This window comes from Dendrobates tinctorius, unplaced genomic scaffold (genome assembly GCF_039654945.1).
Source record: "Dendrobates tinctorius isolate UK_male_01 unplaced genomic scaffold, ASM3965494v1 ptg000067l, whole genome shotgun sequence".
NCBI classification, from domain to species: Eukaryota; Metazoa; Chordata; class Amphibia; order Anura; family Dendrobatidae; genus Dendrobates; species Dendrobates tinctorius.
In genome coordinates, this window is record NW_027361735.1 from 4,887,712 (window position 1) to 4,911,094 (window position 23,383).

General features: G+C 45.8%; 1 long non-coding RNA gene across 1 annotated transcript in view; it reads right to left on the reverse strand.

Annotated features, from left to right (window-relative positions):
* Positions 1-1,380: 1,380 nt before the first annotated feature.
* Positions 1,381-23,383, reverse strand: part of LOC141095123 (uncharacterized) — a 128,256-nt gene continuing 106,253 nt past the window's right edge. The window contains exons 2-3 of the long non-coding RNA XR_012233310.1: positions 3,763-3,913; positions 1,381-1,571 (exon numbers count right to left, since the gene is read on the reverse strand). This is a non-coding gene — a long non-coding RNA (uncharacterized lncRNA). The remainder of the gene's footprint in view (positions 1,572-3,762; positions 3,914-23,383) is intronic.

Genomic DNA, 23,383 nt, shown 5'->3' on the forward strand with positions numbered 1-23,383 from the left:
ATAGGGTTTTTGCGGATGGCAGACAGCAGCTTTCCTATCCTGTCCTATTTAGTTTGATATAACAGATACTATGGGTGATCAACAATTTCCATAGTCCCCAAAGGGGATGGGCCACTCTAAACATAATACAAAATTCACACAGGGGAAGAGCATGCTGCCCAATGTAAATGAACATCAGAAAGAATTAGATTAAAAAATCCTTTTATTGAACATCACATAAAACCACAAAATCATAGTAATAGTAAATAGTAAATCAGTGTTTGGGAAACAAAAACAGATTCCCCAGAACTAATTCATAGCCTAGGCACAAACGAAGTGCACCATGAGGAAAATTTCCAAAAAGAAGGAGGGCAGTAGGGTGCCCATGTCATATCCTCACCCCATGCATGCAAGCACAAGTCTCTATGAATCACATAAATGTCCAAATACAGAGTAAAGAGACTACTAGTGAGACAGCACTGTGGCTAGCATGCATGGAGACGCCCACCTATGGGGCTGTACCTTCTATTCTAAATAAAGTGACGGTGCAAATCAAAGTGCCATATCGTGCTTACCCATATGGGTGAATATCTAAGTTCCAGGAACGTGCCCCGACACACGTTTCGCCTATCTGGCTTCCTCGGGGGGCAATGTGGATAGGTGTGCTAGCCACATATAAATAGCCCTGCCTACAGGTGCGTGATATCAGCCATGAGGACGCGGCGCATGAGGGGCGGAGCTAGCACAGGCAACGCGTCACCGCCGGCCCTCCAATGGCGGCGCTGGTCAGGAGAAATCTCCAATGACGTCAGTACCCAGCGCAGTCACATAAGGAGGCCTTGGGCAACGCGAGACTGTGGAGTCGCCTGCGCATGCGTACCTCCACGGCGGACATCTTGGTTTCTGGCAAACAGATGTGCAACAGTGTCCGGTATGCGGCCGAATATGACCTTACTAGTGGAACACATAAATCAATAATAAAATGTATAGTATGAGAGGCGATGCAAGGAAACAGAGGTGAAAAAGAAAAGGAAGAGAGCAAATAAGAAAAGAAAAAACAAAAAGGAAAAAAGGAGAAAAGGGAAAAAAGTAGGGGGGAGATACAGAAGGGAAGGGGGAGGGGCCCAGAAAGGGAGGTAACTAACAATTTCAGAAATACGTCCCATAACTACCTAAATCTCTGAAACAGAGATGTTAGAAAATATGTATAGACGCCACCTGCATAATATAGAAAGTTGGATGTCGCCCCCAAACGGTACCAAAACAGAGAAGAAACACAACGCCCATTGCATCTAGTATAGATAATTAACTTCAACCTTCCTAAAAAAAACTTTGGATGAAAAGATAATCCACAAGGCAAATAAACAATTATACATTAAGCAATGTTAACATTACATATATTATGAAAGTCACACTATACATATAACCAAAGCTCTAGAATCACACAAACGGGTAAGGGGATTAGTATGTCCAAAATAGGTCTTCCAATGTATGATTCATCCTCCTCAGATTAAAGAGCTAATCCACCGGAGCCGAGACCATCAGCTGTCATCAATCATTCATGGACAGAATGCGATCATCATGAACAGTCACTATGACAATTGTGAAATAAAAAGAAATAAAAATTAAAAACAGCACACCATACATTAAAAAATAAAAAAAAGAGAACAGAGGAAAAGAAAGGAAAAAAGGGGTGTCAGGAATCCAATTACAAAAAACATGCAAAGGATAATTTTTCATTAAGGCCCTTAGGTGCCATGGTTTGTAGGGTGACAATCCATCGACACTCAAGCTGCGCCAATGTGCGTTTGAGGTCTCCACCTCTAATACCCCCACGTACACGGTCAATGCTTATGAATTTGAGGCCTGTGGGGTTGCACTTGTGGCGCAGCTTGAAGTGTCGAGGGACCGTCTTAAGCATCACAGGGTCCACGATTTCTTCAGCTGCCCTGATAGCTCTAATGTGCTCCCTAACACGAACCCGAAATTCCCGCGAAGTCAAACCGACATATCTCAATCCACATCGACATGTAGCGAGATAGATCACGTAACATGTACTGCATGATATATAGCTGGTAATCCGATGGCACCCACCTCCCTCAGTATTAGAAAAAGAGGTAGCCCGAAGGATATTCTTACAGGCCAAACAGGAGCCACATGGGTAACAGCCCTGTCTCTGTATACCAGCACCAAAAGGGTCCGGAGGATTGGCCACATAGTGGCTTCTCACTAAGATATCCCGCAGATTTTGTGGTCTTCTAGCTGTTAAAAGGGGACGTTCTGGCAGGATTGTTCTGAGTAACGGGTCTGATCTTAAAACCGGCCAGTGTAGAGTCATAATTTCCCGTATTTTGGACCAATGATTATTAAAGGTAGATATAAATCTAATGGGTTGATTCCCATTCACCCATTTACGTTTCCCCCCAAATAGTTTACTCCGTGGGGTTCGCTTGGCCCGTAGGTAGCCCCTTTTGATTGATCTCCTGCTATAACCCCGGTCACAGAACCGCTGGGAAAGGTCATGAGCCTGCTCCTCAAAAATCATATCAGTAGCACAAATACGTTTTACTCTCAAAAATTGGCCAATTGGAATGGCATGAATCGTAGAAGACGTATATGCAGATGTTGCGTGTAAAATTGCATTGACCGAGGTCTCCTTACGGAAGACGTCGGTAAGCACTGAGCCACCCTCGGAAACTATAATTTTAATGTCCAGGAAATCAATGATTTCCCTGGAACATTTATATGTTAGTTTTATATTTAGATTGTTCTTATTGAGATTACTGATGAATTCGTGAAGAGCATGCTCGGGACCCTGCCATACAAACAAGATGTCGTCAATATATCTGTACCAGCACAGCACATGGGAAGCGGCACACACGCCATCCCTGAACAGCTCCCTCTCCCAGTGACCGAGAAAGATTGGCGTAGGATGGCACACATGCCGCCCCCATGGCTGTGCCGCGCTTCTGTAGATAATTTCTTTACATTTAAGGACAGGTACTATGTACCAAGATAAATTCGAGCAGCTCCATGACCAAGGAACGCAGGGATAGTTCCAAATCACCCATACCCAGAAAAAAAGTGTACAGCCTCCAGTCCGTCTACATGATTGATGCTGGTATACAGAAACTCGACGTCGGCCGTCACCAAAAACATATCTGGCTCCAATATTAACCCATCTATTTTCCTCAGGACGTCCGTAGTGCCCATGACATAGGAGGGCAAAGTCTTGACAATGGGATGTAAATAATATTCAATAAACTTACAAATTGGATCACAAAGCCCTCCCATGCCAGAGACAATGGGACGCCCCGGGGGCTCAATCGGATCTTTGTGAATTTTGGGTAATAAATAGAAGGTGGGAACCACCGGATTAGTCACCAACAACCCATCACGAACTTTTTTAGGAATGATTCCTTGGGAAAAATGCCCTCTCCACAATGTCCAGAATAGCCCCCGAAAATTCCTTCATAGGGCTATTCGGGAGGAGTGTATAGGATTCCCGATCCCTCAATTGTCTATAGACTTCCCTTTCATACTTCACTGTCGGCCAGACCACCACGTTTCCCCCCTTGTCCGCCGGTTTTATTACTACATCACGTAGATCTTTTAGTTGTCTTAGGGCTTCTCTCTGTCTCTTGGTGAGATTATCACCCCTCCACTGATTGGGAATTGGGCGAAAATCATCCAGCACAAGTTGGTTGAAAATCTCCACCTGTGGACATAAAGAGAAGGGGGGAAAAGTGGTGGATCTCGGACAGATTGATGTAGGGAAAGTACCTGGTGTGTTGAGGGAACTCTCTTTCCAATTCTTCCAAAATGGATAAAGCCTCCTGTTCCTCAGTTGAGTTCAGACCCAAATTATTAGAAGTTTTCATATGTAGTTTCCGGAGGACTATCTTTCTTAGAAAGGGCTGTAAGTCCTTCATTGCTGCAAAAAAGTCAAACCTGTTAGAGGGGACAAAAGTCAAACCCAACCCCAAAAGATCTAATTGTGCCTCTGTCAGATTGTGACTTGACAGGTTGATTACCTCCAATTATTTTTTTACTTCTTTTCCAATGATTGGGGTGGTGTCATTTTGAGTCTTCTGACGTTGTGTACCAGATCTATTGTGGCCCATCCTAGCATTTTGCATCATACTCAGATGGCTACTGGAAGCACCCTCTTCATCAACCGAGGACATTGATGAAAATGAATTCCTATGTGTCCTATTTTGTGGGCCCAATTGTTTCTTGTGATTCCTACTCCATCTATACACATGATTCGTCTTAAAATCAGATACATCTCTTTGATATTTTTTAGATTTGGAGGCCACAATCTCCTTCTCCCATTTTGTAAACTGATTCCAAATCCTTATTGAATTTCAAAATGGATTCCGAGGACATATTCTCAAAAGCTCTATCCTGGATTGAATTAATCTCTCCCTCAATATCATGCAGGGAAGTCGTGTTAGATTTAATTAACATCTCCATGAACCCTTTAGAACAGGTGGTTGAAATATCTTCCCACTGCCTTTTGAAATCCTCATCCTCTATATTGAAGGAGGGAAACACCTGAATCCTCAGGCCACGTGGTATCAATCCTTTAGTGAGATACCGTTCCAGGAAGGCCCTATTCCACCACAAACGAGTCCTTTTATTATAAAGATATTTAAGTTTAGTAACTGAATCCTCTGTTTCTTTTGAATTATAAACCACAATTTGTTCCTCTCCAATCCTGTCCTATTTAGTTAGCTTGGGCCCCATCATTTGCTCAACCTATCTTTCTATCTGTGTTAGTATTTTCATCTTGCTTCACCGTCATTATATGTTGGGGGCTGCCTATTGCTTTGGGGTCTGCTCTGGGGCAGTTTAGAGTTCCCTTTCTGTCTTTAGGCTATGTAGTTCTCCGGCTGTGATCGAGGGGTCTAGGGCACCGTAGGAACCCCCCACGGCTACTGCTAGTTGTTGTGGATAGGTTCAGGGGTCTGCAATCCGATAGCTGCCAAACTCTCTGGTTTTCTCTGGACTTAGCTAGAATTTTGTTTTTTCCTCCTTCGGTGACACATCATAACAGATTTGACCGTATTCCAAACAGCAGATATACGGTACTGTATCAGAAGCGGACAGCTGAATATGGTGTAGGGGGAAATGTAAATCTCCATATGTTTATTTCCGGAGTCACACACACATGCTGTCTCAGTATGGATTTGACCGTAATTCACACAGCAGATATACGGTACTGTATCAGAAGCGGACAGCTCTATATGGTGTATGGAAAAAATGTAAATCTCTGCATATTTATTTCCAAAGTCACACACAGATAGCATGTATTTGTCTGTGATACCAGCCAGTACACGGCAGTGTGTGAGGAGCGTACAGCTCTAGATGGTGTGGGAAAAAATGAGCGCTATGTAACGGGGCCGAGAAAAAGAATAAAAGTATGAGTGCTGTGTAAAAATTAGTCTGCACAGCAGTGTGCACATAGCAATGCAGCTATCAGGCAGCCTAATAACCAGCACTACTGCACACAAAAAAATCCTCCCCTGTCACTGAACACTAACTGTGCAGCACAATTGCTATCAGCAGAAGCACAGAATGTTTTTTCTCTCCTACCTATCTGTTCTCTTTCCTGCCTAACACTCTACCTATTGAGAAACAGCGGCAGCAACCTCTCCCTATGCTAACATAAAAGTAAAATGGCGGTCGGCGATCAGGGCTTTTATAGCCACTGTGACGCCATTGCTCATTGACAGAGAAAAGGCGCCTGAAAGCATTATGGGAAACACGACTTTGGCGCTCAGGTCGGCGACCGCATAGCCGACTTCACGCTATGCTTACGCTATGGTCGGGTTTCGCTCAGCGAAACCCGACTTTGGCTTAACTCGGCGACTTTTGAATCTGACCGACCGGTTTCGCTCAACTCTAGCAGTGAGTTCTCAGTGGGAGGATTCTATTGGAGGGATTTTATTTTTCCATAACCTTATTAGCAAGCATATTTTCCCCAAGCTTCATAGTGGGAAAAAATTGCAGTTTAGACACAGTTAGAGCCCAAAGGCTTCCTTATAGCCGACCAATCAGCAGATTTTGCTAAGTAAACTACAGGCATTGTCATGGTGGCGCTGTTACACTAATTAAAATAATACCTGGGGTGAGGAAATCTTTTCTTCTATTATTCACCCATATCTGTGATAAAACTGTGCATACAAACAAATTTTTCAAATCTTATGCACTCATGTCAGTGATAGTGTAAGGGTCGGCCAGAGCGGTAGTCGTGGCTGAGGTAAACAGCTCAGACACGCCCTGGTCTTCCCTCACACAGACATGACAGCACTCAGTCAGCATACTCTGTCTCCTCTCTGCTGCGGGTATTCTCTCCATACGATTTCACACAAACTGAGGCACGGTCCATTGCAACTTTTAACTGGACGACTTTAATAGATTTTTACACAGCACAACCTTGTACTCCACAGCGTTTATCAGATTGCACAATACATATATCTTCAACTTTCCTTGCACTTCCCTCATGGCTACTCAGCATGTACCGGGGTCGGACCATAACAGTCGGTCTATTAGCATCCTCCCTGTTTGCCTCTGCCATGGATAGTGTTATGGGCTGGCGGAATGCACCAAATAATATTATGATAGTAGGTGCGTTCGCAGCCCGGGGTCAACCGTGCTGAGGTGGTAAACTGCTGCTTAGTAATGGCGGATGTATATAGCAGTATACAAAGGTCATACGTGGGTTAACTTCACCCGGTGTGAACAGGAGTGGTCTGTTACGTCACAGAGCCACAGTACCGTGAAACTTAAATGCCGGAGGCTGTTATCACTCACAGAGCTCTGCAAGGGGATGCTCAAAATGTGGTCACAGAACTCTGCCCCAAGGACACGGGGTCAGAGTCCATCTAGACCTCCTGAGCGCGCGGCGTCGCACCTGCAGACGCCACTATGGAGTGTCGATCACGTGCACTGTGGCGTGCAGAGCCACAGATGGACACTGATGCCTGTCTCAGACTCTGTCCTACCTACACCTAAGCCTGGGCACTTAACAAGCTAGGCTGCACAACACATGCGTACCAAGGGTAGGGGTTTCTTAATGAGTCATTCACCAGAGACATTCATACATGCATACGACACTCACTCCTCATAGTCTGATAATGCAGTCTATACTAGCGCATGACCGAGCAGCCATGTGAACCTTTTATAGCTGCGTCCTTCCAGGACCTTCCTGATTGTCCAATCTGAGCTGGAGAAGGACCTGAGCATGTGACCTTCGATCTCCAATGAGAGATCGTCCCACGGGCATGCTCAGTGGACCGAAAGGAGGATTTAGTCCCTGGAGTAGCTCTCTGCTGACCAGCCTGAGTTGCTATAGCTGGACCAGAGGTGGCAGCAGCAACTAAACCCACAGAGCTGGTCTGAGCAGAGCGCCTGGATCGACGAGTCTGCTGAGCAGCCTCCTGTGTGGCCGGAGAGGAATGGGAGACTGCTGAATGCAAGGCTCGTGATTCCTGTTGTGCAGTGACTGGAACCCGACGTCTAACACAGACACTCCTCTGTCTGTTTCGCCCCAGACATCAGATCATCTGTACATGAAGTCAGTTGCCACATGGCGAGTGATCTGCCCTTCTGTACCATCTTAGCTTCTCCTGAGGTACTTTCTATGGCCTTCAGCACATTACAGGGACCTACCATCTTTAACAGTAATGTAGCATCCTCTGTGCTCATACTTACTGCTGTTGGGGTCTCCCTCAGCTGTTTAGCCCCAGTACTGAGGGCATCAGTCCATATAATAAGCTGCCACTTCATGGAGTCTACTGTGTCCCTGTACTCTCCTGGCCTTTCCTTCAGCTTCTGTACCACACTGCTGTAGCTCTATCTTGCTGTTTTCCTGGCCTGTTATTGCCCTGACCTGTGCTATGGATGGCTGGGATCTTCCTCAACCGTTACAGGGCTAACTGCCCTGTCAGGGCTACCTAGCCCAACTGACTAAAATGCCAGATGCTCCCCGACTTAAACATAGTTAGCCCCTCCTACATTAACTATTTACATTCTGAGCATAACTATATCCTCATCTTGTGGGCCTACTAGGGAACTACGCTTGCCCTACATAAATACGATAATAGCAAAGCATACAGAGAATTATACAGTGGACATTAGAGTTGAGCAAAACGGGTAGGTCATATTCAAAAGTCAGCGACTTTCGCTGAAGTCGGGTTTCATGAAACGAAACCCAACCATAGCATGAGGTCGGCCACGAGGTCGGCGACCAGAGCGCCAAAGTCGTGTTTCAAAAGATGCTTCCAGCGCCCTTTTTCAGCCAATGATGGAGGACGCACACTGTGGGCAACGCGATGTCATAGGCATCGGTCACCACAATCTTTGAGAAGGGCATGCAAGTGATTGGCTTGCTTTGTGAGGCATCACAGGTGCTATAAAAGGGCATGAACGCCGACCGCCATCTTACTTCTGCCGATCTTAGCATTAGGGAGAGGTTGCTGCTGCTGATTCAGAATAAGGGAGAGCCTTAGGCAGGGAAGAAGAACAAAGAAAACTACTTTTGCTGTTTGCGATTTCCACTTACAACACAACACTTTGTGTGCAGTGACAGGGGAGGCTCTATTTTTGTGCATCAGCTCTGTTGGTTATTAGGCTGCATTATAAGGCTCCCTGATAGCTGCATTGCTGTTTGCACACTGATGTGCAAACTGCTTTTTTAAAAGCAAAAATACTTTTCGTCCTCATTTCTGCACAGTTACCAAGCGTTCATTTTTCCACCCTTTTGTGTGTGCAGCAGTCCTGCTTATTAGGCTGCCTGCGTCCATACTTGGACTGAGAGCATCATTGTCAGCGTCCACAAATCTCTAGTGAGATCCAAATTCTCACCAATCCTATAGACACCCTCCACCTTGTCATACACCATCCAATTTCAGCCTGTTACATTGAGGTGTAATCTCTACTGGGCCTGAGACAATAGTTCAGCGTCCTCAAATCTATAGTGAGATTCAAATTCTCACCAATCCTATAGACACCCTCCACCTTGTCATACACCATCCAATTTCAGCCTGTTACATTGTGTCAGGATCCAGGTTGGATCTGACAGATTAAATGCACAAAGTAACCTTTTTTTTCCTTTGGCTGTGCCAAAGGTGGTTTTGCCCCCAGTGGCCATTAGGGTCATTGCACTGTGGTGGTTTCAGTTGTAGTTTTGCCCCCCAGTGGCCAGTAGCATCATTGCACTCTGGTTACCTTAGTTTGTGCACGTGATTATGTAACAGGTGTGATTGCTCTATAAAAGAGTGTCAGGTGTGTCAATCACTGTTGGTGATAAGTTCCTCATTTGCAAGCAAGCCTGGGTAAAGAATGGAGCTGAAAGGAGTCACTGGCAGCCCAGTCAGAGTGCCAGAGTAGCAGCTATGGTGTCTGCAAGGAGGTCTGGCATGGATTGGTGGAGTGTCAGCTATGGTGTCTACAAGGAGGGCTGGCATTGCTTGGTGGAGTGGCAGCTATGGTGTAGAGCTGCACTCAGGATGTTGGACTTGGTTGCGGAAGGCTGGACTCAAAATGTTGGACTCTTTGGCAGAAAAGCTGGACTCATTTGCTGGATTCTGTTTCTGGAAAGCTGCACGCAGGTGTGGACTCTGTTTGCTGCAAGGCTGCACTATGGTGCTGACAAGAGTCCAGGACAACTCAGTCAGAGTCCTGGAGTGGCAGCTATGGTGTCAGCGAGGAGTTCGTGGAAAGCTTGGTAGAATGGCAGCTATGGTGTACAGCTGCACTCAGGTGCTGAACCCCATTGCTGGACAGTGCACCCAGATGTTGGACTCGGTGGAGGAAAAGATGCACGCAGGTGGTGGGCTCTGTTGCTGGGAGCGTAAGCAACAGAGCAAAGCTAAGTGGTGTTCCCCTGTTTTGTCACTTTTCCTTATGTGTGTTTAGTGCAGTGGTGGGATTAGTTTCCGCACCGACCAATTCCCTAGTGCGGGTTTAGGTGCAGGGCGAGTCAGGGTTTTTAGGTTCCTGATTGGCGCCCGATGCGGAACTGGCCTAGGGAAAGTTAGGAGTGTAGAGACACTGACTCAGGTGAGTGCAGGAGGTCTCCACTTCCCCATTCCCCATCACAGGGCCACCATTGTTATTGTTACCCATGTTTTCCCTATTCCCTTGTCTTATTGTATTAGTTACCGGCCTGCGGGTCGCGTCACATAGGAGAATTACACGTGTCGCGTCCTGTTGTATCAGTTACCAGCTTGCTGGCTGTGTCACTCAGGACGGGGCACGTGACACATTGAGGTGTAATCTCTACTGGGCCTGAGACAATAGTTTTGCGTCCTCAAATCTATAGTGAGATTCAAAATCTCAACCAATCCTATAGACACCCTCCACCTTGTCATACACCATACAATTTCAGCTTGTTACATTGAGGTGTAATCTCTACTGGGCCTGAGACAATAGTTTTGCATCCTCAAATCTATATAGTGAGATTCAAATTCTCACCAATAGTAGATACACCTTCTACCTTGTTTTACAGTACCATATAGCTGGTGGTATTTTGGGTACATTTACACAAAAATGAGCAAGTATGGTGGAAGATGCCACAGAAGTGGGAGAGGGTTGCCAGCTGGTCCCGATCGTGGTGGTGGTGTTGCATCTGTTGGTAGTGGCAAAAGCACAATAGCACCTAAGGCAGGAGGTGTTGAGTCTGTGTCATCGTCTGGCTCCACAATGCCTCGAAGGCGCTCTTTTCTGGGAGTAGGTAAACCACTTTTAAAGCCGGAGCTTTGGGAACAAGGTTTGGCTTACATTGCTGACACAGCCTCCAGCTCTCTCGCCTCCTCTTCTGAAGTTTCAAAAAATAAAAGCACTGAGTTGTCAGTGGAGGCTCCTGGTCAGGAACAATACCTTTCCTTGTGTCCTTCACCCCTACCAAAAGTGAAGGATGTGGCAGACCACACTACCGATTACTCCATGGAGCTCTTTTCACATACCATGCCTGGATTAGCAAGTCAAATCGTAAATTCCCCAGTCCAAGATGAATCTGACATGGAGAGCACTGATGCACAGCCACTGCTAGATGATTCTGCTGGTACATTCACTCAGAGCACTACATTGTCCTCGCAGTGTACTGAGGCAGAATCAGACCCTGATGAAACTCAGGTGCCCCTTCGCGCATACTATACCACCTTACACGGTGACACAGAGGAAGGTGCACATGAAATTGAAGAGGAGGTGAAGGATGACCCAGATTGGCATCCACTGGGGGAAGAGGGTGCCGCTGCCAAAAGCTCAGAAGAGGAGGAGGAGGAGGATCCGCAGCAGGCAACAACATCGCAACAGCTGTTATCTGGCATGACCGTAGCAGTACAAAAACGTGTCACAGAAACCAAAAGAGTTGCAGGACAGCTTGGTCAGACGGTCAAACTAGCACAGCGTGCAAGGTCTCAAAATGTCTTTCATAGTAGGAAGAGTGCAGTGTGGCACTTTTTTGAACAAAATCCTAATGATCAGGCAAAAGTTATCTGTAAGAAGTGTGCAAAGACCTTTAGCCGAGGGAAAAATCTGAGAAATTTTAATACCAGTTGCATGCTTAGACATTTAACCACCATGCACTTGCAAGCGTGGATGGACTACCAAACCTCACGTACCACATGTGCACCTGCTCCGAATGAAGGTAGTCAGCAACGCTACATCGCTTCCCCCACTGTAAGCCCACCGGTTATCACACCACCAGCAGCAAATGTCGAGGTGTCTTCTCAAGGGCAAAGCAGTCATGGAATCACAATGTTATTGTTAGGCCATCAGCAACACCATCACCAACCCTCTCTCAGTCCGCCATGTCCACCGCTAGTTCCACCATGTGCAGCTCTCAAGTCCAGCTCACCCTACCAGAGACTCTGAGTAGGACAAGAAAGTACTCATCCACTCATCCGCGTACACTGTCTTTGAACACTCACATTGCCAAACTAATCTCGTTAGAGATGATGCCCTACCGGTTGGTTGAAAGCAAAGCTTTCTGCGAGCTCATGGCCTACACAGTACCACGCTATGACCTACCCAGTCGGCACTTTTCACAAAAAGCAATCCCAGCCCTTCACGTGCATGTGAAAGACCGCATTGTCCATGCACTCAAGCAATCAGCGAGTGGAAAGGTGCACCTCACAACAGATGCATGGTCCAGTAGACATGGCCAGGGCTGTTACATGTACATCACTGTGCACTGGGTTAATGTGGTGGATGCAGGGTCCACAGGGGACAGCGGCAGTGGGACAGTGCTGCCTAGCCCATGGTATTGGAAACAGTTGGCTGTAGGTGTTCGACCCTCCTCCTCCTCCAGAAGCGAAAGCTCATCCACAGAGCGCAGTTGCACGAGCACTCCATCCGCAGCTGCCAGTGTCCCACATGAGGTGTCCCACTATCTAACAGCTAGTGGTAAGCGTCAGCAGGCTGTGTTGAAGATGATGTGTTTGGGCAACAACAGACACACCGCGGAGGTACTGGCTGACTACTTGCAGCGACAAACTGAGTCAAGGCTGGGCAGTCTACATCTTGAGGTAGGCAAGGTAGTTCGTGATAACGGACGGAATTTTATGGCAGCCATAGCCCTTTCAAAGCTCTGACACATACCTTGCCTGGCTCACACCTTGAACCTGGTGGTGCAGTGCTTCCTCAATAATTATCCGGAGTTAACAGCCCTGCTCCATAAGGTGGGAACACTGTGCTCGCACATCCGCCGGCCGTCCGTACACTCCAGTCATATGCAGAAGCTGCAGCGATTGCTCCACCTTCCCAAGCACCGCCTAATTATCGACGTTGCAACAAGGTGGAACTCCACCCTGCACATGGTTCAGAGGCTGTGCGAACAGAGTCAGGCTGTAATTCAATTGTGGGAGGATACACGGGCAGACAGTTTGCAGGCAGACATGGAGTTGTCTGGTGTGCAGTGGTCGAAGCTGAAAGACCTCTGTAAAGTCCTTCAGTGTTTTGAGGAATGCACATGGCTGGTAAGCGCAGACGACGCCATCTTAAACATGAGCATCCCTCTTATGCGTCTGCTCATGCAAACTTTGACGCACATTAAGGAGCAGGCGTCTGCAGCTGAGGAGGAAGAGGAGGAGGGAAGCCTTGATGACAGTCAGCCATTGTCTGCTCAGGGAAGTCTCGTGGACGAGGTGGAGGAAGAAGAGGAAGAGGAAGAGGAAGAGGAGGAGGAGGAGGAGGAGGATGATGATGATGGGGATGATTGTTTTGGGGAGGAGGATGCTTCTCAGGGGGCAAGAAAAAATGATGGCATGGCACGGTCAGGTACAGGGTTTGTGCGTGACTGGAGGGATGTGGATTTGCCAGAAAGTGCTCCTCCACCGAGCACTCGCAGTGCATCTTTGACACCTGGAACATTGGCCCACATGTCTGATTATGCCTTGCAGATCCTAAAAAGGGACCCCCGCATTGCCAAAATGATGAACGATGACAACTACTGGTTGGCCAGCATCCTGGATCCTCGCTATGAATGCAAATTCCAAAACATCATGCCACAGGAGAACCTAGAGCTAATATTGGCTAACAAACAAGCAACTCTGGTAAACCGTTTGTTTGAGGCATTCCCAGCACACAGCGGCGGTGATGTTTTTCCGAGCAGTAGGGGGCAACATGGAAGAGGTGTTCATGGTGCACACAGGCGAAGTGGCGTTGGAGACAGGGGTTTCATGTCCATGTTGTGGACTGATTTTCAAGTACCGCTCACACGACTGGTAATAGTGCATTGATCGAAAGTGACAGGAGAGAGCAGTTGTCAACTATGGTAACAAACTACTTCTCTTCCCATATCGATGTTCTCCCTCACCGGTCATTCCCCTTTGACTATTGGGCAAGTAAACTTGACACATGGCCTGAATTAGCACAATATGCCTTACAGGAGCTCGCTTGCCCTGCTGCTAGTGTGTGATCTGAACGAGTCTTCAGTGCTGCTGGATCAATCCTGACAGAAAAAAGGACCCGTCTGTCGACCCAAAATGTTGATGATCTAACCTTCATTAAAATGAACCATGCATGGGTTTCAAAGGATTTTGTCCCACCCTCCCCTGCTGACACGTAGGTTGCCAGAAAAATGGCTTGCTTTTGTCCTCCTCTTCCGTGGACTTCTCCAATTAATCCATTTGCAGCTGCTAAATGTCCAACATCAACATATGCCATTTTTTCCCACCTCCCTAGCTGGGCTGCCTCCCCCTACAGGGCCGGGGTCACCACCTGTCGCACTCACCAGTGCGAGTGCCATTGCCCTGGACAGGTGGGTGGGCACACTCTTTGGCAACAGTACTAGCATAAGGTCCCTCATAGTAGAATCAAGTGTCTCTGATGGTGGGGGTGCACACCCGCCATCAGACACTCCAGCGTACTATGAGGGGCCCTGTGCCAGTACCACCACCCACGAGTGGGCCCCCCCTGCTTGCAATACTTACCTCTCCCTGCTCCACCACTGTGTAGTCTGGCCTGTTAAATACTTCACTGGGACAGCCAATACAAATTTGGTGAAATGATAGAGGATGGTTAAGACGTAGCTATGCCCTGTCCTGCTGGGCTCTATCTTCAAATGATCAATGGCTTCCATTTGCTATGGACGTCGACTCACAATGAGATGCAGTGATGGTTTATCATCAGATTTTGACGGTTTTCCGACTCACAGACGTGTGACATTCCTGCCCACATTTTTAAATGTGTCCTCTCATGCCAATCCAATAGAATTGCCTATGGCCTGTGGCTTGTGTCTTTTGCACTCCAAAGTTACCTGACAGATCATGATAGGCAGTGAAGACTATGTCTACATCTGTCCCTGTGATCACAATTTGATGGAGATGAGCAACGGTGATGGGTTCCACTGTACAGCGATACAGCAAACCTTTCTTCACAAGAACTGTTTTCGCTGTCTCCACAGACAGTAATTGAGGGTCAGCATCGCCTCTGAGAATTCTCCCGGGAGTTTTTACCGTGATTAGTAATTCCAAAATTTCTGCAATCAGTCAACTTTCCATCTGTACTTGTATCCATCTCGTTTCCTCTTGCGGAGAGTCTGGACTGTCTTACTGAGACTGAAATATATATGAAGATTGAAAAATACCCCAACAGTGTGATATAGAAGAGTTAATGGTTTGCTTTTATATCCCTTTAAATGCCTTTAAGACTTCAATTGCCTTTTGCCTTATTATTGCTAGAATTATTCTTATGTAGACTAGTAGTGTCTGTCTTCAAGGAAACTATACTTGTTATCATATTTGTTCTCAACAACGTATTCTGGGTATATTGTAAACAAGGTACGTACGACCCTGAGGTGATGGTGGGGGCCAAATGAGCTCCAGAGTCACATATTGTTGTAAATGGTATAAAAACATGTCTTATATTTCATTACGTCAGATAAAGTGATTTAGCCACGACCAGTGTGTGTGTCACTTTGTCTCCAAGCGCTTGTGAACAGAAAGGGCGAAAAACCTCACGATTCGGACTCACTGGTGATCTGGACAGCTAACGCTTGGTCAGAACAAAAGCAGCTATGACAGTTTTGGCGCCCGACGGGGACCGTGGAAACCAGTCTATTCGGAATCCGTATGTGGGAGCTTCCTGGAAGGTTGAAAATGCAGAATCCAGGCTGCAGCAGGTGAAAACGTTTATTCTTACATTGATTCTGCATCTGCAACCTTTCTAAGGATGTCTACATATCTCTGGGTAAGACTAACAGCACGGTTCAAAAGAACCCACATCACCAGTGAGTGGTGAGTATGTCTGTATGAGAGTTGAATAATAGAGTAATAAGATAATAATTGTCATTTTTATTATCTGTTAAACTGTCCTGGCAATATACTAATATACTAACTGGTTGTGTACTGGTGTACTGTGTAGCACGGAGTCTGGGATAGACTCTGCAGTAGTTATTTTGGATTGCCAGTAAATTTGTATAAGGCTGTAGTTTTTGGTTGCTCTGGTTTTCAATGATTCTTGTGTAAGAAGTTGGCTTTGGTGTTCTCGGAGTGTCAGTGGACACTGCTGTAGGTTAAAGTGTCAATCAAATCCAAAGTGCTAGATAGTCAGGCTGTTATTTATGTCTATGAGAACCTCTGAATAAGATGAGAGATGAGTAATTGAGTATAAAAAAGTCCCTGAATGTGATGAATGAATCATCACACATTTTTGTGTCAAGAGATTTGTTACCTTTCTAGTTGTGGTGGAATCCCGGACAGATGCGTTATAGATATTTCAAATCTACATCTGAGACTGAATGAATTGAGTAATGATATAGCTTGTGTTATATGTGGCATTACATTGTAAAGTTTCCTGAATGCATTTGGCCAGAAAAAGGGCAAGGCATGGTTAATCTCATTATACAGTTATCTGCTCTTACAGTGAAATCCCGTGAATTTAAGTTTTCTTTGTCGAAATTGATTTTGATAAGTCTAAAGAACTACGGAACTTTGTGAAGGACGCTCTTATGTGCAATTTTTCCTTTCCCTTCGCTCTTATCTCTGCCGAGTGTGAGCTGTGCTCAAAATTCTCTGTAATTCTATCCGTAAGGTACGCGCTGAAAGATTTGTGCATTTTAAAGCAACAGTACTTAATTGAAGTTGGAAGTTAAAAGTAAGATATGGTGCCTAATTATAAGGGAATTGTAAGTTTAAGTGATCGTTTGGTCATTAATGTGTTTGAACCTGCTTCTAGTTGTGTGATTGATTTGTATAGCAAATTGTGTATTAACAGAGGAGGTAGCCGACTGTCCGGCTGATAAAGTAGGTCAGAGGCCTATCACACCTAGGCCTTCTTACTTTAGTCAGCGGGTTTTTTGTTGTGGGTGAGAGGCGAGGGCGAGGAGCCCTCTGGATATACCTTGGCAGGCTCACTCTGACTTGCTATGTGTGGGCTGTAAGACAGAGGTCCAGACACACAGAAGGGCATTTCAGAAGAAAGGTGAGCTGTCTAAAGTTGAAATAGCCTTCCCACAACAATCCATGGAGCTGGGCTGGAAGGATTCAGGCCTGATCCTATTCTAGCCAGCTGATCTAACGGGTGAGAGGCAGAGAGCCTTCCCGTTACATCCTGTAGGTCTACCGGGTGAGAGGCAAGGAGCCTTCCCGCTACACCTTGGCAGGCTCTCTCTGACTTGCTAAGTGTGGCCTGTAAGACAGAGGTCCAGGCACACTGGGAGGGCATTTCAGAAGAAAGGTGAGCTGTCGGCAGAAAAAGGTTGAAGCCATGGCAACTTTTTCTGTGTACAGTCGGTGCCCCCAATGAGATCCAAGACAGCTATGCAAATTGTAAAAGACAGAGCAGAAAGGAAGCAGTGAAACAGGTAGGTTGGACAAATATTGAAAAAGGCAAAAATACCAGGGTGTGAATGTTTGGATGTACAAAAAGGCACAGACAAGGGAAGAAAATAGCAAGTGAATAAATGATGCTTGAGAATGAATGTGCAGCAGTGTGGAAGGTGTATTATGAATGTTTTGATTGACAAAGTGTAACCAGAGACCCAGACAAAACAGATGGACTTGTAAACACTGTGATCAGACTCAGACAAACCCAGACTGAATAGCTACTTGTGTGACCTGTGCTACTGACCTAAGCGAGTTGCGCTAGATCCTGTCCAGACAAGATTATAAGAAGCTGACATAATAGTGTGGATAGTGGGTAGTGGGGACATTGACCTTTGAGGAGTAAGCTGACAGTAGACATCAGACGGCCAACCCCCATCAGGACCTAGAAGTGCGTCTAGAATAAGAAAGATGCAGGTGTATTATCCCTGGAGCCCCTCTGACCAGCTAGCTTTGCTGAAGCAGCTGCCTGACCCTGAAGACCAACCATTCCCGTTTTACAGACACATAAAGGGAGTACAGCAGACATATAAGTGTACCTGGGCAGACCTAGAGAGGTTGGGGAGTTTAAAGGCAGGTGACGCACTAGGACATATAATTAAGACACACACAGATGTGGCAAAGAATCCGGCTTGGGGCATGGATGATAAATCTGCACAATCTGGGGAGACGTACTGTGAGTCACTAAAACAATGGGCTATAGTGAAACAATCAGAGCAGTCCGTACTCCTGACTAATGTGACACAGCAAAAAGGAGAGAGGGTAGAGATGTACTTTGGACAGTTACAGCTGAAATGGGCAGACATGGGGTACATTTGCATAAACCCACTTGATGTTAGAATATTGGTGAATGCATTCATTGACGGTATGAACAAAGACTTACGAGACGCAGTACATACAGCCAGACCTGAATGGAGATATGTAGATCCGAAAAGACCTCCTTAAGGTAGCTAAAGAAGTTGAGCAAACAAGGACAATAAGACGACCTGTCTTGTATGCTGGAGTACAAGGAAAAAAGTGGAGACGTAATAAGGGACCTAAGGACCTAGAAACAGTGAGGTGCTGGAATTGTGGTACTTACAAAACTTATTGTTAGTGACAATACCCCTATGAATTTACTGGGAGCAGATGTGCTGACTGCGATCCCGGCCATCATACAGTACTCTCCTGAGGGTATTACAGTCACAAGTCCCCTCTCAGACAAACATTTGTGTAAGATTGCGGCAATGGTGTATATGACAAAAGCGGTGAAACTAACACCTGACACCAAAATGCCTGAGGATGAGGAAATGGGACAGGTGCCAGACACTGTTTGGGCAAGGGGGGAAAAAAAATGATGTGGGTCGGTTGCCCATTCCCCCTGTCATGATTGAATTGTTTTAAGCAATACCCCTTGAGTCTAGCCAAATCAATTACCCCGAGCAGAGATATTAGAGAGTATGTTAAGGCAGGGGTTCTGGTGCAAACAAACCCCCCCTGGACTGCAAAGATCTTCCCCCTGCGACACCTCTTTGTATCCCATTAGGAAAAAAAGGACTCAAGGGTTTGCTGACACTTACAGAAAGGTTCATGACTTAAGGGCTATTAATGATGATACAGTGAGTGTGACCTCAATCGTCCCTAACACACACACACACACATACACACACTACTGTCACAGATCCCAGTAATGTCAGAATGTTTCACAGTCATTGATTTAGCAGGTGCATTCTTCTCTGTACCCCTGCACGCTGACTGTCAGTGTCTTTCTCCTTTACTCATAGAAGTGAACAATATTGTTGGACAGTCCTCCCACAAAGGGGGAAAGAAATCCCCTGCCATCTATTCAGCAGCAATGGCAGGGATCCTTGAGTAGTGGCAATCACCTCATCCGCTGATTGTACTATTACAGTACGTGGATGACCCTAAGGGTTGCAAGGTCTCACGTGACAAATTACAGTATTACAAACAAAAGGTGACATTTGTTGGGACATTGTATTGCCGAAGGTACCACACACCTGACAGGAAACAGGCAATTCAAGATCTCCCTCTACCCAGGTCACATCAGCATCTATGCACTTTCCTAGGTTTAGTGACCTATAGTAGGCCTTGGATAAGGTCCGCTTCACAAATATTCCAACCACTTTATGACTGCTTGTCATCAGACCCAGGACCTTACACAAAATGCAATTGATTGTGTCTGTGCGGTAGGAGCAGCTGCACTACTACTAGGAAAGGCATGTGAGATCACACTGATGTTTCTTTTGACAATCTATTCCCCACATGACATCCATGCCATACTCGTACAAGTTCAACCAAAACATCTGTCTATGGCCAGACAGCTCCGACTTGAGTGTGCTCTACTAATTCCTGAGTATGTCACCCTCAAAAGATTTTTTATTGGTAAAGAATTAAAATTATGTTTTTACTTTTTTCCCCTTTTTGTATAAAGATTGCAATGCTTTCAATGAAAAAAAAGCGGTTTGCTGTTTCCATACGATAGTCCACTTGTAAGGTATCCACCTCTAAACAGGAATAAACTCCCCCCTTCCCCTTTTTTTTTTTTTTTTTTTTTGTTTTTTTGTTTTTTTTTGTTTAAATCGTAAATTTGACTTTATTATCTGTTTTGTAAACGAAAATTTAATCAAAAAATCTTTTAAAATATGTATTCTTTTGTAATATATCTTAGGTTAACTGTTAACCATGTGGTGTCATTGAACTTTGACACTGCATCATCTGACTTGTTGGCGCTCATTTTTTTGAAATCCAGCATCCTTCCAAACCTATTTATGTCTGTGATACCTGTATGTATTTGTGGTATTTCCTGATGAAGGGGGCATGAGACCCCTGAAACGCGTAGAATAAAACCACTGCAATCATACAGCATTCTCCTGGAATTTGTCTAAAGCGGCAGCGCGGAATATAGCTACAAACTCCCTTTGGATTCATCATTTCTTTGGTCACTGAAGACCTGTGGATCTGCAGCAGCCGCTACCTACACGCTCTTATCTCATCCTAACCAGGTGAGCATATTTCATGATATACTGTCTTTTGTAACGTGGATAAGACCCTATTGCGCTTTTTTGTCTCCCCCTTTTTTTGCAATACCCTCAAAAGATGTAACGTTCTGAATCCAGCCACCCTCCTGCCTGTGGATTCAGAAAAGGGGGAATTGGTGACAGTATTAGTGAGTGAGGAAGGATACTTTGACATGACGCATAAACATGTCTGCATAAGAACTGATGAGTCAGGAGACAGTTGGGTTTGCACACGTTCATGAAAAACCTGTTCCTAATGCAGACTTTGAGTTTCTTTTTTGTAGATGGCCCCAGATACCACCAGGATGGACGATTCTACACTGGATATGCAGTAGTATCCTCACATGAGGTAATCCGAGCGGAACCACTCTCTCCTCACATGTCGGCGCAGGAGGCAGAGTTGAAGGCACTCACTGAGGCGTGTAGAGCCGCTGCAGGTAAAGTCGCTAATATTTTCACAGATTCGAAGCCCATTAAAAATGCAGAGCTGGTGAAACAATTGATGGAGGCATTGATGTTACCAGTCCAGGTTGGCATTGTCAAGGTAAAAGCACACACAAAGGTGACTCCGTGGAGGTAGAGGGCAATAGAAGGGCGAACGAGGCTGCTAAAATAGCACAAGGCGGCCTAGAGAGAGCAGTGGACGGTGGCGGGGAGTCAGCGTATTCCAGCCACATTGGGTCTAGATGTCCTGAAATCCCTCCGGCAAAAGGCTGCCCAAACAGAGAAGGTACACCGGGGGAGACTGGGAGCTGAGCTGAACTCAAATGGAGTATGGGAGAATAAGGATAAAATGTGCCCACCAAAGTCCCTGTTCCCAATCATGGCGCAAGCAGCACATGGCCCCACTCACACCTCAAAAAGTCACATGTGTGCCATCGTAGATGCCTTCTGGATCGCTCCTGGTGTCAGTTACGCAGCGAAACTTGTACAATCATGCCTCATCTGTGCACAGCACAACCCAGGTAAAACAGTAAAAGTCCCTAAGAAAGCGACATCTAGGCCTCTCCACCCGTTTCAGAGACTGCAGATTGACGACATACAGCTACCAAGGTAGGAGTGTATGCAAATATCCTAGTATGTGTAGATCTCTTCTCTGGTTGGCCGGAAGCCTATCTGGTAAAATGTGCAAATTCTAAAAGGACTACAGACAAACTGATGAAAGAACTGATCTGCAGGTATGGTGTCCCAGAAGCCACAGAAACAGAAAGGGGTACACACTTCACGGGAGAAATAATGAGGGAAGTCATGCAGGCCCTGGGTGTACTGCAAACATTTCATACACCATATAGGCCACAAAGTAGTGGGAAAGTGGAAAGACTAAATGGGACACTTGAACTGAAAATTGAAAAGGCCATGGCAGACACAGGAAAGAGCTTGGTAGAGTGCTTGCCTCTTGCACTCTTTTCAGTTAGACACACTCCAAAATAGAAAGACAGGCTTGTCTCCCTTTGAAGTCCTGTTTAGTAGTGCACCAAAGACTGGTCTGTACTTCCCACAGGTGCTACAAATGCAACACGGTTGTATGCCCAGGCCTAGCAGGAAAGACTTAATGTGGTGCATAAACATGTGTTCTCATACATTCCAGATCCTAATGCCAGTGCAGATGTGCATCAGCTGAATCCAGGTGATTGGGTGGTTATACGCAGACACGCGAGAAGGATCCGGGACCCACGATTTGACGGCCCCTTCCAAGTCCAGCTGACCACATCCACTTCAGTAAAACTTGAGGGAAAGTCCACCTGGATCCACGCCAGTCACTGCAAGAAGGTCCTGTCAACAGCAGAATGACTGTTCTCCTCATCACCTTGCTGGCAGTGACAGGGTTACTGCACTCTACAGAGACACAGGACAAACTCTTAAATGCTGATTGGGGCAACAAACTTATTCGGCATCATGCTCTTCTTATAAAGGACATGGAAGGACAGAAACCGAAAGACTGTTGGATCTGTACACACAGCTCTGTATCCGCGAGGACTATGCCGTTCTTAGCCTTACCTCTGGAGCTATGGGAAGTATTAACCCCACACTGAATACACAATGAGACTTGGACTCAATCTAGGTGTGCCCCGTGATATATCTGCCTCATTGGCTATAGTCGAATGGGCCGCTAATCCCTGGTTTCAGTTTAATATAACGCGGCCTAAAAGGTACAAATGTGGTGGCGGGAATATGATTCAGATGTCGGAAATATGGTCGCCAGGAGGAGGACTGAAATCCCTCACTCAGACCCTATTCCCAATGATGGACGGTGGTTCAGTCTTCAACACACTGGAGCAGACACCTGTGGTGAGGACAATAATTGCTTCCGCATATACACTCATGATCAAACACAGGTTAATAAGACGATGTACCAGGATGGTATTGAAGGCTGTAGAGCATCTACGGGTAAAATAATAAGGAAAGAAAGGGGTAAATGTACATCTGGTATAAGGGGAAAACCAATGAATAATACTTGGTGTGCCCATAAGCCTGCATTAGGTCAGGACTTTTGAGTTTATACCAATGTATACAGACCCCTGGTCATGTTTGTGTTCTCCCTGAAGGAGTATTCTTGGTTTGCGGACATCGAGCCTACAGGTGGGAAGGCCAGCCATAAGAGGGGTCTGCACTCTTGCTAAACTGACACCAGCCACTTTCATAGTTCCTCATAGTAAAATAGACACAGCAGCAGTCCCAATTCACACTTTGTATAGAAGGGCTGCAGACAATAAGCCCCAGCCAAATGGTAAGCCGCATCTAGTAGAGATGGGGATAACAAAATATTCAGTAGTATGCTAACATACCCCTTCATAACACAACTGTGGGATAAATTAGTGGAAGGTACCGACTACCTGGACGATCAGATTTTCCAGATTCTTGAAGTTCTAAATGCGACTAATACAATACAGAGACAATTAATCATAGTTACTAACCAACATACTAGAGTACTAGATTACCTGACAGCAAAAGAAGGAGGAATGTGTCAGATAATTGGTCCCACCTGTTGTAATTATATCGACCCTGCTGGCAATCTCCAGATCAGGGCCGGTATAGACAAAATAGGTGAACGTA